This window comes from Chrysemys picta, chromosome 1, assembly GCF_011386835.1.
Source record: "Chrysemys picta bellii isolate R12L10 chromosome 1, ASM1138683v2, whole genome shotgun sequence".
In the NCBI taxonomy this organism is placed as follows: domain Eukaryota; kingdom Metazoa; phylum Chordata; order Testudines; family Emydidae; genus Chrysemys; species Chrysemys picta.
The window spans coordinates 180,552,871-180,567,155 of record NC_088791.1 but is presented as its reverse complement, the minus strand read 5'-3'; positions in this window follow the sequence as shown (position 1 = coordinate 180,567,155).

Genomic DNA, 14,285 nt, shown 5'->3' with positions numbered 1-14,285 from the left:
ATAGGACTAAACTATGTACATAATAGATTTTTGCCTTTTGTTTCATAATACATTTTATTTATATAACCCTTTTGCTGATTTTTAAAGTGTTACATAAACAGGACAGGTGAAATATTATCATGTAAAGCAACCATAAACACATGAAAAGACCTAGGTTTACAATTTATGATTAAAACTCTACTATCTACACAATATACATAGACATAAAATGTAAAAACTTAAATATCTTAGAAACAGTAGCCAATCAGTTGTTTTAATTGTCATATTTGAATTCAGCACATCAAAATACATAATAAATAGCACATTTTATCTCTGAAGCAGACGACTTCTCAAAAATTGTAGACCAGTGTTATCTGTCCGGGTCTCTCAGGACTTAACTTTGCAGCTTTCCATGAAGCTTGATCGACATTTTGGGGCCCAGTCTGACAGCACTTGCTTGTGTAGGATAGTCCTGCTGCAGGATCAGTCTCTTTACCATCATGTTCACTCCCCCCCTCCCAAATTCCCAAATATGAAATTATATACATGAAATTAAAGACATGAAAATTCAGGACTCCAAGACTCCCCTAAGAGCCATGACAAAAGTGACATTAGCCATCGGAGATAATTTGATTGGGTGAGTCAGTGAAGACGTGGTTCAGTAGATCAAGTTCCAAGTATCTTGTCTAAAAAACTATAGTGAAATCTATTCAGGAAATGGAAAATAAAATTGGTTCTGACACACAGTCATTAGTAGAAAAGCTGAAACAGGTTCTATACCAGGCGTCGTTCGAACCTGCCGTGTCAGCAGGTAAATAAACTGGCCCGGCCTGCCAGGGTGCTTACCCTGGCGAGCCGCGTGCCGAACGTTACCGACCCCTGTTTTATACATTTGAGTACAGGAGCAAATGAATAGTGATGTATCACTGATTCAGCTCTTGGAACTAATGTAAAGAGCCAAATGTAACTGATGTTTCTAGGATACCTGTAAGAGATTATTCTTTCCCATGAGAAGTTGCAACATACAGTCAGGCAGAGGTTCTGAACTGTGTCTCATGGATTGCTGTTTGCCCAGAGGCACTTGATAGCGTTTTGCAAAGAGCTGGGTGATCGCATGATGTTGGTTCCCTTCATTTCCAGATAATTAGCATTAAATGACAGCAAAAAATACATTATATACATTCCTAAGATAAACTTCCCAAATGAACAGTTGCTGTAGCTGCTGCAAGGATGTCACGTGATCTCTGATGGGCAGTGAGTTTGGGCACAGTGGCAAATGGGAGGGGAAGTTTCCTGCATGAATGGGAAGTGAAGTGTCCATGTGACAGTCTCTCTGTAAATATGCAGTCCACATTATTAAAATGTATGAGTCCATGCTCTGAAGAATTCCAGCTTGAACCTCTCTCTACCACATTGCCTACAAGTGAGATATTTTTTAAAATCTATTTCAACCACAAGTTACATGTAGACATCAGAACCTCAAGACGAACACAGGCCAGAACTGATTTACCATGCGATCTCATTACTACAAGCAACATTTTCCTTCTTCTCCTATAGATTTGGAGGGAAGGGCTTTCTCTAAAATGTTTGTTCTTAAAAATAGAGAGGGGACTGCTATGAGAGTGCCCTCTGTTAGGGCCTGTGCTTTTGAAATCTGCTTCCCCACTTGATCGGCAACAACATGCATTTGTTAACCTTCAGTACATTATTGTTAGGCCCATCTTTTCTCCCTGGACAATAGGGAGCTAGGAACTAGGTGCGGTCAAAAGGGGACACTGGAGGCGATTTTGAAGGAGGTTAATTACATTGTTATATTCTTGTTGATGCCTTGAATTCTAGAAAAAACCTTCTGGCCTCCAAGTCAGGAAGGAAACGTTTGGGGAAGAGGATTATCAAAGGGATGTGCCCAACCCCCACTGAGTTTCAGTGGAATTTAGATACCTCCCTTCCATTCATGCTTTTATAACCCTCCCCGTAAGTGTTCTTAATCAAGAAAAACACAAAGTGCTGAAATGTCCTACTCAGGATGGAAGCAATAACATACCTACTTTAATCATGTTTTTTAAGCTCTGTGCTTGATCAGCTAACTACAAATAATCCCAAGCAATCCTTGTTAAGAATAAGAGGAAACATTTGCTTTACAATTTAGCCAAATGAACTTGGGCACATCACCAAAAGATTGCCAGACCAAAATCTGAACTTTTGCAACATTAAAGCGGATGGCTATTTTATATTCAGCAAATTGAGGATTATCAAAGCAATAAATGTTTATTTTCGGATTATAATTATGCAGAGATGTCTGGATGCACAAGCATTCTCTTGTAAAAAGACAAAATCCAGATGTTAATAATTATTCTGATATGGATGAATTGGTATTAGAAGGGAAAAAAATCTTATTTTACTGAAGTTCTAAAATAGAAAGACAGCCATTTTCCAGTCATGATGGTACTGATGTCTAATAATAATATTAGTTTTTTACTCTCATTTTCCCCTTAAGTCTCCTGTTAATTTAATTGTTTTCCACTAAATCTAAGTAGTAGCCCTTCTGACAAAAAAAAGACAATAACTTTACAAAAATAAGGTTCTGCCCCTTCAAAAAACCTGGAACTACTCATAACCACACTTAAAATTAACCATGTGCCCCTTGTAAATTGGGGCCTAATTGCAAGGCCTGATTCTGATCTCAAAGTCATTGGATTCAGAGTAGCAGCCGTGTTAGTCTGTATCCGCAAAAAGAACAGGAGTACTTGTGGCACCTTAGAGACTAACAAATTTATTTGAGCATAAGCTTTCGTGGGCTACAGCCCACTTCATCAGATGCACAGACTGGAACATGCAACAAGAAGATATTTATACATACAGAGAACATGAAAAGGTGGAAGTAGACATACCAATTGTAAGAGGCCAATCAGTTGAGATGAGCTATCATCAGCAGGAGTTATAAATTGGGGTAGATCTGGCGTGAGATCAGAATCAAGCTTAATGAGTTATTTGTTATTAACAGTTGTGACGGAGTGTTGGGCAATAGCAGCTATATCAGTACTCTGATCACTATATCACCAATTAAATTGCCCTGGAATCTGACAGGCTAAATTGTGCCAAATTGACAGATTAGAATGACCTGGGGAGAGTTAAAGTGCTAATTAGCCCATTAGCTCAGGGAATAGAAGATGACAACACAGGAATGAAGTGGAAAAGGGGCAGAGACAAGGCAAGGCAAGGCAAGGTGGCGTGGCTTTGAGAGCCACAGCCAAAGCCCAGAGAGCTCTTGGAAAGGGAGATCTCTTCCCTTTACTATCGTTGGTCTAAGGGGCTGAGGAATTATATGTTATTGTAGCTAAGGTGCTGCACAATGCTGAAAGGTGATGGGGGAATGCTGTAAATAGACAACACTTGAAGTTTACAAACAGTCTCCAAGTGGACAGTGTGCACAGAAGAAAACAGTAGCAGAGGGGGCGCCCTGTTACAACAGTATTATATTTATTATTTGTATTGCGATAGTGCCTAGGAGCCAAGCAATGGACCAAGACCCCATTGTATTTGTACAGCACCTAGCACAGACCTCTATTGTCACTAATGCATATCTGGGAGGGCTATGTTTGGTGGGCTGTTTTTAGCACTGCTAAAGAGAGTTTCAAACCTCCAAGTACAGATAGATCAAAAAAGTATTTTTAGCTTCATTTTTGAAATACAGAAGCATTAGCTTCAACACCTTAAGTAGCGGCTCTACAGTGAAGTCATTTCTTTGGAGTCCATACAATTTTGGGATTAGCCAGCAAGGAAGTAGCATTGAAGAAGGAAAATTTTGTATTTCTGCTAGTAATTATCTTTATATAGGACATGGAGAGGTAGCAAAATAGTTACTTAACAGAACAGTACACTAGAGGCACTTTGGTTTTGTCCCAATTCATAAAGCTTCTCTTTGACCTAATCCACTAGCGTTAACTCAAAGCTTTGGTTGTCTGAAGGCACCCCTCCCATCCCCAACACACACACCTCATAAAGAAAAGTCAGGTTTTTGCCTATTAATTCCTTTAACAACATCTGTAAATTCATTAATTCATAGATTTGTGATGTCAAGCTAAGTGGAGTCACAAAGTAGCTTTTGTTGAAATTATCCTGCACAACAGCCCTGATATGTACCTGCAGTTTGATGATAAAGTTTCAATGAGGACAGGATAGCTTATGGGAATGTTAATCACATATAGACTCTTTCATTACTGCTTCACTGAGTGGAGCTTGTCCAGGTTGGTGAGGACCAAAACATTCTAGACATCCAGTGATTACCATCACAAATCAACACCGACTGGTAGCCTCATCAGACAGGCCAAGAACCGAATGCACTGCAGGAGGTTACATACACAAACACACCCCTTTCTTTACCAGCTCTGTTACTTATCTCTGTTTTTCTATAGTCTCCTTTTCATTGTCTCCCACTTCCATTGAAGAATATAGCGAGGGGCTTAGTTCTGCTCATTTACTGTACATCTACCCTGCAGCTGGGACTGTAATTGCCAGTTCCAGTAGACATAGGTGCTAGCTTTGAGCTAGCTAGTGCACTAAAAGCAGCTGTGTAGTGGTGGCACAAGCCGCTGGAGTAGCTAGTTGCCCAGAGTACAGTTCTGCTTGGGATTCAGGTATTTGCTCAGGCAGCTAGCTCCTTCCACCACTCAGGCCTGTTTGGCTACACTTCTAGTTTTAGTGCACTTGCTCCCTTGAAGCTAATATTTGTGCATCTACAGGAACTGGCAATGATACCTTTCAGCTACAGTGTAGATGTACTCTTAACACTGGTGTAAAGTAGGAGCAACTTCATTTAAGTTAATGGAGTTCCAAAGGTGGAAAAGTATGAAAGAAAAGTTTGGTATTTGAAGTCTGGCATCCTGTTTCAATAAGCCTGACCTATCAATGCCATTACCTCCCACAATTATCTGCCTGCTTTTGTATTAAACTGCCATTTTTCCCCAGAGGGAAACTGCAACATAAGAGACACCATGCAACATTTCAATCTATTTTGAACCTGTGGTTCATGGACCCCTGGAGCTTGGCACACTATGTCTAAGGGGTCCACAAAAGGCTATGTAGACCATGTCTAAGATTTCCAAAGGGGTCTGCAGCTCCATTTGAAGTTTTTTAGGGGTCTGCAAATGAAAAAAGGTTGAAAACCACTGCTTTAATCCAATCCCTGAACCGAGCAAGAAGCAGAACTGAAGAACCACATGCAGCTCAAGAACCATGGACTGAGTATCACTATGCTATGCTTTCTGTGTTCAATTCATCAAGTCAGTCAGCTATTTTTTTCCATATAAACATGATCTTGTGTTTTGTTGTGTAACAGCTTCTTGTATTTTTGATATAGCTGCAAGCATCAGCCATTCTGTCAAAAGTAACATTTCTCTCTATCTTGTATCTATGTAAGCCAGAGTAAAGCAGCCCACAGATCTGCTCACCCTTATATTAACTCTGCTTTTTGCACAAACTATCAACACTGGAAGAAAGGAAATTTGTCCATAAAGCTGTGCAGTGCATTTATACTTTTTTTTTTAATCATCACAACAAATTGCTTTATCCACTTAAAGTGACTCGATAGCATATGACTCAGATGTGGGTCAGACATAATGGCACGTAATGAGACACACACCCAAGTCTTAAAATGCAGTTTTATAAGCAGATACTATTTTGAAAGCAAATAAAGCTCCTGTAGGAAATGCGGGCCTTAGAGCAGAAACCACTAGACTTGCATGCAAAATGAAATTAAAGAGACAAGTGTAGAAAGGCTTTCTCAAAACAATGAGCCAGATAAGAACCCGCTATGCCTGACAAATGGAATAAAGTTAAGATAATTCTGACAAATTCATACTAACCTTCATTTACATACACTGCAGGACGAGACAGAATAATCATTAATGAAAACAGTGTTTAAAACGGCCCTCATGTGGTAGCTGCCTAAGGTCTGACAAAATAGTGAATTAATATGTAACAACGATGACTAAATGGATTATTTAAATGTTCATGTATTAGAAAGAAATTATGGATTCAAAGTAACCATGGACAAATTTAATAATTGATTTTATTAATTTTTTTTCCAGTCTACAGAAGCCAAAATTGTGCTCAACTGATAATTACAAGTAAGTTTGGACTCTAGAGTATACATTTGGTCTTCTGACTTACTATCAGTAACCCATTTCTTGCAAAAGGATACCCATATGTTTCCATGCAGAGTCCCATGGACTTCAGCAGGAATCAGATAAGGATCTCTTGTACGATCAGGCCCTATCTTACCATTTTATGATTTATCATGGCCCTGATTTTAGTAGTGCTGGGCACCCATGACGCCAGTTGAAGTCAGTGGGAGATGTAAGTGTTCAGACTGATTTTCAGACATACTATCTATGAGGGTAATTAACTATTGAAACAATTTGCCAAAGGTTGATTCTCCATCACTGACAATTTTTAAATCAGGATTGGATGTTTTTCTAAGGAATTTTTTTGTGGGAAGTGCTATGGCCTGTGTCATAGATTGTCAGTCTAGATGATCACAGAGGTCCCTTCTAGCCAGAGCCGTCCCTAGAGTACGGTGAATTGGGGAGACCGCTCCAGGCCCCCCACTTTGGGGGGCTCCAGGGGCCAGCGTGATTGGCTGGCACAGTCAGTCCCAGAAGTGACGGATTTGTCACTTCCACCCTGGGCTTCGCACCCCTTTAGGGACGGCCCTGCTTCTATCCTTGGAATCTATGATGAGGTGGAGGGGGAAAATAAAATCAGACAATTAATTATAGGCAGAGCTGGTAGTGTGCCTATTATTATGATTGCCTGACACTTCTCATAAGACCCTGTTTTCAGTTGTTAATAACTTTGCCAAACTTTAACCAGTTGGGCTGAAATTTTCCACGCCAGATGTCTGCCTCAGGTTGATTATTTTTAATTTCAGAAAAAAACATTTGCCATTTCCAAGAACGTAGCTAGGGGAAAATATTGTTTTGCTCATGTGAAAACATTCTTGAGACATTTTCTTTGAGAAGCTCTGGAGTCCTCATGCTTTGGAGCAGGGACAGTGCTAACTGGGAATTGTGGGTGCACAATGCCTCTGAACATAAGGTCACTTTTATTTAAGTGCCTAAATACTGATACAGGTGCCTAGTTCTAAGTACCCAATTAAAAAAAATTGGTCTAAATACTTAAACCTTCACCCCATGCATCAAAGAAACTGGGGAGTTCACTTTCACTGCAATCAAAGTAGCCACCTGGATGGCCCAAGTGACATTTTCTCTTCTTCAGAGATACATCTAGGATGTGAATCCTCTGAGTTCTCTGGCAACTGAAATGCACTAAGTACAACATTTCCTGGCACATGTGCATAAAACTGCACACTCTACACCCTCCAACACAATAAAAACAAGATTTTCATAAAGCAGCCTTCTATAACTTAGCCATTAAGCCAAGGCAGAACCAAAATACTGTAGCATTGCCAACTCCAGCATTTTATCACAAATCTCACAACATTTGATGCTTTCTTTAAAGCTCCAGCTCTTGGAATCATGATATTAACAGTTTAAATAAAATTTCATAGCCCTTGTAGTTGTAGAAAAAAAGGCTTGAAAATGTGCACCCCGAAGATTCAAAAACAAGGAGGTCAATATAAAGAGCTCAACATTTATAATTTAAAAAAATATTATTATCAAGACAATCTCATGACTTTGGGGGACTGTGATGGGGTATACAAACCTCACACTAGGCAACAAGGGGTTAAGGAGCTGCTCTGGGCTCAGCCAGCCCTGTCCCACCACACCTGCAAGAGATTGAGGAGTTAAAAGGGTGCAGAACAGCTCACTAGTGGTCAGGCCAGGGAAGAGAAAGGACTTTTACATTGCAGCTTCTGAGGAAAGGGCTGAGGGAAGACAGAATCTCTCCTTCAACAACTGCCTGAGGGACTGGCTTCTGATAGACCCTGAGAGGGAGGCATTTCCTCCTCTCACCTACTAACCCAGTTTATTTGTGTTGCTTCCATGTTTGATTTATGGACTATCCCCAAAGGGGAGAGATTCAAAACTAACCTGGCTGGAGGGCCAAGACACAAGAACAGACAGCTGCCATTCCAAAAGGGAGAGAGTTACCTTGCCACAAAGAGGTGCCGAGCAGTGAGTGGACCCCCTTCATGCTTTTCTGTATAGATTATGAACTGTGGACAATGGCAGGGTGATAGGAAGTGGCCCAGGGAGGGCAGCCTTAAGGTGATCCTGGGTGTCAGACCCTTTTGTTGCCCCCACAGGGCACTTGGCTAGAGCCCAGTGGAGTGGAAGGGTCAGGCTCCTCTACCAAAGCCCCTCTGCAGGTCAAAGGGCCTAAGCCCCTGACCACTAGGCAATGCTCCCCTGTAGTGAAGACCATCGCAGGGGCCTGGCAATACTGAAATAGATTTTCCTGTCATACAAGTTAAACATGGTTTGTACTAAATTATAATTTCAAGTTAAAAAGAAGCTAGAAAAAGGATGACTTTGCTTTAAGGTCTTGAAATATTAATTTTATGTAATGTCACCACCTCTTTTCTTTTTTCCCAATGCAGTGCTGCCATCCTGTAGCTCCATCCTATACTCACTGAAATCAATGGTGTTCCAGTCTTCAGTTTCTCTGCCATATTGGTGCTGCTGATCCTCTGCTCTGCAATATTTTTCTGTAGAGGAGACTGGGGTATCCTCAGAAGATTTTCAAAGCTTGTACAGCTGTTTAATCACTCATGCGTGCAAAAAGCCAAAATGTCTAAAATTACCTTTAGCACACAACCCCCCTAAAGAAATCCATAAATCAGAAGACATTTATCTTTACTGATGATGCCTAAAGCTGTCTAAGGAAACAATAAGATCTACCCACATCAGTGATATTATGCAAAGTAATATGAACTTGGGAGTCCTTCAAAGAATTGCATGAATGTGGAGAATTAAGAGGATTCTTGGAAATGTACCCAGAGCATCATCTCACACCGCAAACAGGAGTCAGAATGACAATACCATACATTAAAATAACCCTAAAGCAAAAACTGGGCGCCAGGAAATAAGAAACAGATTTAAAACACAGGACAGAAATCAGAAAGCATGACCACTAACGAGATGCTGCACAGCACTTACAGCAACAAAGGGAGTGACAAATGATAACAGATACAATATTAATAAGGAAGTACAAATTGTATTGCCCATTTATATTCTTTTTCACTTTGTATGGTAAAAACAACCTAATTCCCAGAAGGCAAGAGACAAAGGCTTAATCTCGTCCTTAATAGGGATGGAAAACTAGGAGTGGCATGGAACAGAGAACTCTTACTTTACTAACTAAAAACCCACATCAAAACTGGAATGAGTGGAGAAGGAATGAAATGAGTGAAAGTATGCAAGAGGATACAACCTGGAGAACTGCATACTAATGCCCAGCCGGTATAAGAACCCAAGTATCAACCAAGATTAGAGTCATCCATTTAAATATAATGTGATTGTACAGCTGTATAGTGCCCTATTTATTTGCAGTGGACCCAGTCCTGCTCCCATTATAGTTAAATAAAAAACGGTGATTGACTTCAATGAGAACAGGGTCAGCGTCTGTATGTAATTTTTACAAAAACTGGTTCAAAAATATGTCTACATGGTTAAACAGGGAAAGCCTATTTCTGTTCATCTTGGTGCTCTGATATCAAACCTAGTCCTAAAAAGTGCTCAGTGACCTCAATTCCAACTGAAATGCCCAATAAATAAATACTAAGTTATCTCATTCCCTGACTTTTCCGGTATATCCCATCAGATATACAAAGAGATTGGTCACTTGTCTCTTATCAGTGGAATCCAGTGGCTTTGAAGTCAGTGTTGTTACCAAATTTATAAGACACAGTACTGTGTTATTAGTACAGCAGAGCTCTCTCTTTCTTTGGCTATTTTTAATTTAATAGGCCAAATTTAGGCGTATGCACCCAGAAGCAGCTCCCATTGAAGACTCTAAGATCAATTAATCACTGATACAAATGATAGTACTATGTGTTGGGTGTAAACTCATCAGAAAATAGAGGTACATGGCACAGTAGAATAATAGCATTCTGCAGGTGTGCAAAACAAGTAACTTATAAGCCAATCCGGCAGGAGGGAAATGCAGTAGGGAAAGCAACTAACTGGAAAGTGTAAGTAAAAGCAGCTACATATTGAATGATGACGATGAAAGATCATTTGAACAGCTGCCTAATTCCCTAACTCCTCCTCTGGTGCACTGAATGAGGCCTGGTCCTGTAGAAAAAACTAATATGTGATCATGTAATTAAAGACTGTATGATAATGCATATGCAGAAAGGGGCAGAATTAAGGTTGCACAGGCAAGCTTAATTCTGACATTTCCAAACTTTTGAGTGCTTGACTTTTTGCAACGTAAACAACATTGTTTTAACCTTGGGCTTTTGTTTTGGAATGTAATTTTATTTAGATTCTTAAAACCCTGCAAGTATTCTCTTCTCAGTTATTTGCCACCAATCACACTCTTTCCTTCTTCTCTTCTTGTAACTCCATGCACCTATGTTGTGTGTATTGTGATTGACGAAGACAAAAAAACTTTTGTATACAAAGTATCTCTAAGACAAGTGCATAGTTTATCATATATCAGTTATAATTTACAAAGAGGTGTGAAAGACTCTTTATTGTATTAAATTAATATTATACTCTCAAATATATATTATATAAAAGCTAACTATTGTATTTTATTAAGGTACAGTAAAACAAGAAGGGTATTTATAAAATATGAGAAGCTGGTTTTAAATGCGACTGAAAGGCTAGGCCACAGTTGCAGGAGATTTGGTTACACAGCTATGAAGTGAGCAGCTTTGATGTGGCAATTTATATGCAGGCTGAAAACACAAGTAAGGACATATTATTAATAAAGAATTAAGATTTACAGATGATACCTTTTGTAATTGTGAAACCCCCATATATTTAGAGATTGTGGTGCTGCTTTGGTTTCTTTGGTTAAAAATTATCTTCATTTTAAACAATTTTAAGTTCAGCCTGCCTGAGGTGCAGATCTAGCTTCCATGCTGGTCACATAGCTTGGGATGTATATTGCTATTTATTGTGCTATTTAATAAAAAGGGAAACAGAATAGCAGTAGAGATCCCTGCATCATATGTTACAGCTGGCACTACTGAGAAACTTTCTTAAATAAATAAATCTGTTTACCATAAGGGACTGAAGATTTTTTGTATTAATGGCATCCAAAGGAAGAAAGATGTTTAATTTGGCTATGCTGAACAAAGGACTTCCTTAGTGTCTAGAAAAAGGGAAGAAGTTTATTAATTTGTATAGTAATTATGAACCAGGCCACTGAAAACACTGTCAGTTAGGTATATCAGAAGCCTATCAGTTGTAAGCCAAATTTATTAGGCCAAATTTACCCCTCTGTATCTAACTCACTGCAATTACAGCAGGGATGAATTAACCTCATGCAGGGCTGGCTCCAGGCACTAGCAAAGGAAGCAGGTGCCAGGGACGGCCAATAGAAAGGGGTAGCACTTCGTCCGTTATTGGGGCGGCACGTCCGGGTATTCGGCGGCGGGTCCTTCAGTCCCTCTCTTCCTTTTCGGCGGCAGCTCATTCGGGTTTTTCTCTCTTTTTTTTTTCGGACAGTTGGGGCGGCAAAAAAGCTGGAGCCGGCCCTGACCTCATGGGCCCAGATCTTTAGCTGGTATAAATGAGCATAACTCCTTTGAAATCAACTGAGCTACACTAATTGACACCAGCTAACCTTCTGACCTAATACATTTTATGATAATGATTTGAATGAGGAGCAAAATAGTTGTTGTCCCTGTTGGGCCCTTGAGGTTGCCACCGGTTTCCCACATTTTACCAGCACAGACCCTGCACTTGTATTTCCTTGCTGCTTCCTCAAAATCCTGAGTAGCATGAGAATAGACCTTCTAAGGATCTTATCACTACTGTTTCTCAAACGGGTAGAAAGAACATTGTTGAGCTGTGCCCTCTCTCTCTCTGCAAGGGCTGAGTGTTCTGCCTGCAATATTCCCAGCTCTCAACAGCCTGAGTAGCAGGAGACTGGGCTGAAAGTCATTCTCTGTTTTAATTCAAGTGTAGCGATGATGCACTGGTAGCATATACTAAAGTTTGAAATATTATTTAATACATCCAAAAACCCAGCAGCATGCTACACGCAGTACGTTAGAAATTCTTGTAATATAGAACTGCAGCTTTCCAAATGTAAGAAAGCATTATCATCTCTGTTTCACAAAAGGGAAATGGAAGCATATCGATTACCATACAACTCGCCCACGGTGACAGAAGAGATTAATGGGAGAACCAAGAGTGGAATGTAGCTCTCCTGACGCCAAGTTCTAAGTTTCAGAAATAAGGTCACCCTTCCTGTTGATTGAATGGAACTATCCCACACTGGCAGAGGTAGACTTAATGATGTATTTTTCAACTGAAATTTTTTATAGTAATGTTTGTTTTGTTTTGGGGGACTATTTTAAATGATGTTTACCAAACTTCTTTACAATTTTGCTGGAAGTCTAGCAGGTTTTTAAACTAGTACTAAGTTCACGAAAATCAGTCTGCACAAACAGAAATCCTTGAGTGTGTTTTGATGGTATGCTGAACCCAAACAATAATACAAGCCACCGTTTTCAAATATGGGTGCCCAACACTCGGCATCTAAATCTATACACAGGCAAATATAAATGACCTGACTCTCCAAAGAGCTGAAGAACCAGACATCATGCTGAAGTTCATGGGAGCTGCATCTTCAAAGCCCTCTGAAAATCAGGGCCACTTTTATGTAAGTGCTTAAATATGGCATTAGGCACCGAAGTTTAGGCACACAAATTTTAAAAATCTGACCACAAATTTTAGGGGAGTGACATCTATAATGGTGGTATTTTGGAAGCTGATGTTTGAATCAGGCATCCAATCAGAAAAATGTTTTCTTGGCTTCAAATTCACATCATAAATATTTAGTACACGAAAAGATACTTTATTTCCATAGTAATTCTTATGTTTTTGATACACTTTAATTACAGAATTCAGAAGTTCAGTAGTCAGGCAGCAATTGAGAAAACCACTTACGCACATGCTTTACTTTAATCAGGCTGCTTAAGTGCCACTGACTTCAAAGGAGTTAAGCATGTTTATGCACTTTCCTGAATCAAGACCCTACAGTGCAAATTATAAGGCACCTACCTATAGGCTAAGAAGTGAGACTGAAATATAATCTGTTAATATTTTCTACATCCATATATTGTCCTAGTCTCTCCCCCAAACTGTACTGCAAGTAGAAAACATCTAACAGACACTTTGGCATAAAGGAGCATCTGTCCCCAAACCTCCAATTGTAAAGGTTTCCCTTTTTAAGGCTTTATTATACCATTCAATATACAGCAAAGTTAATCAACATATATATTTTTAAATACCTAGTCTCTGAGCCTATCAGTACAGGGGTACTCAGTGTTAAATTAAACTGGACTGTGATGGATGTTTAGCAGGCTTAGAAACCTTATTAAATGGTGAGAAATATGGTGATCCCAGCTCTAGCTCTTTCAGTTCTGACACAATGCTGAAAACTATTACTATGTGACTAGCTTATTTGCACTGGATGTGCCAGTCAGATAGTAACATACAGGAATTCACAGAATGGGGAGCAATCAGTTACATTCTGTAATGTATATTATTATAAAATTGATTCAAATTTTGATTTTTAGATCACTGTTTATAGTATGCAAGGCATGGAGGAGGGAGAGAAAATAGGGACTTTGATTTCAACTAAGCTTTGTAATGTATCAAAATGGAAAGTGTAAAAGATCTCAATCCTTGACTTCATATGTTGAGCCAAATCAGTTATACCAGTGTAAATCTGCAGTGGTATTACTTTCATACCAGTATAAGAGAAAGATTTTACCTAATGTGAGCAAATACAACAAAATATTGATTAAGCTTTTGCCTAAGAGTTAAAAAAAAGTTTTAACAGTGAGTTAGACTTGCTTAGAATTGACATATCCAGATAGACCTAATTTATTCTTTCCACTGCCCACAAACTGTCTGAAAAATAAGACTACCTTGTGTGTGAATCAGAGAGAGAGAGAGAGAGTGAGAGAGAGAGAGAGAGATGGACCAGAGATATCCAACCCCCCCCCCCCCCAAACTTCAGAAACATTTGGATCTAGAGCCAAACTCTGCATCTAATAGAGCACAGATAGATGTCAGAAAATGAGTTTATCTATACGGACATTCTCCATATTTTCTGGTGCTAAGAAATATAACTGAAATGTTTTATTTAGAATG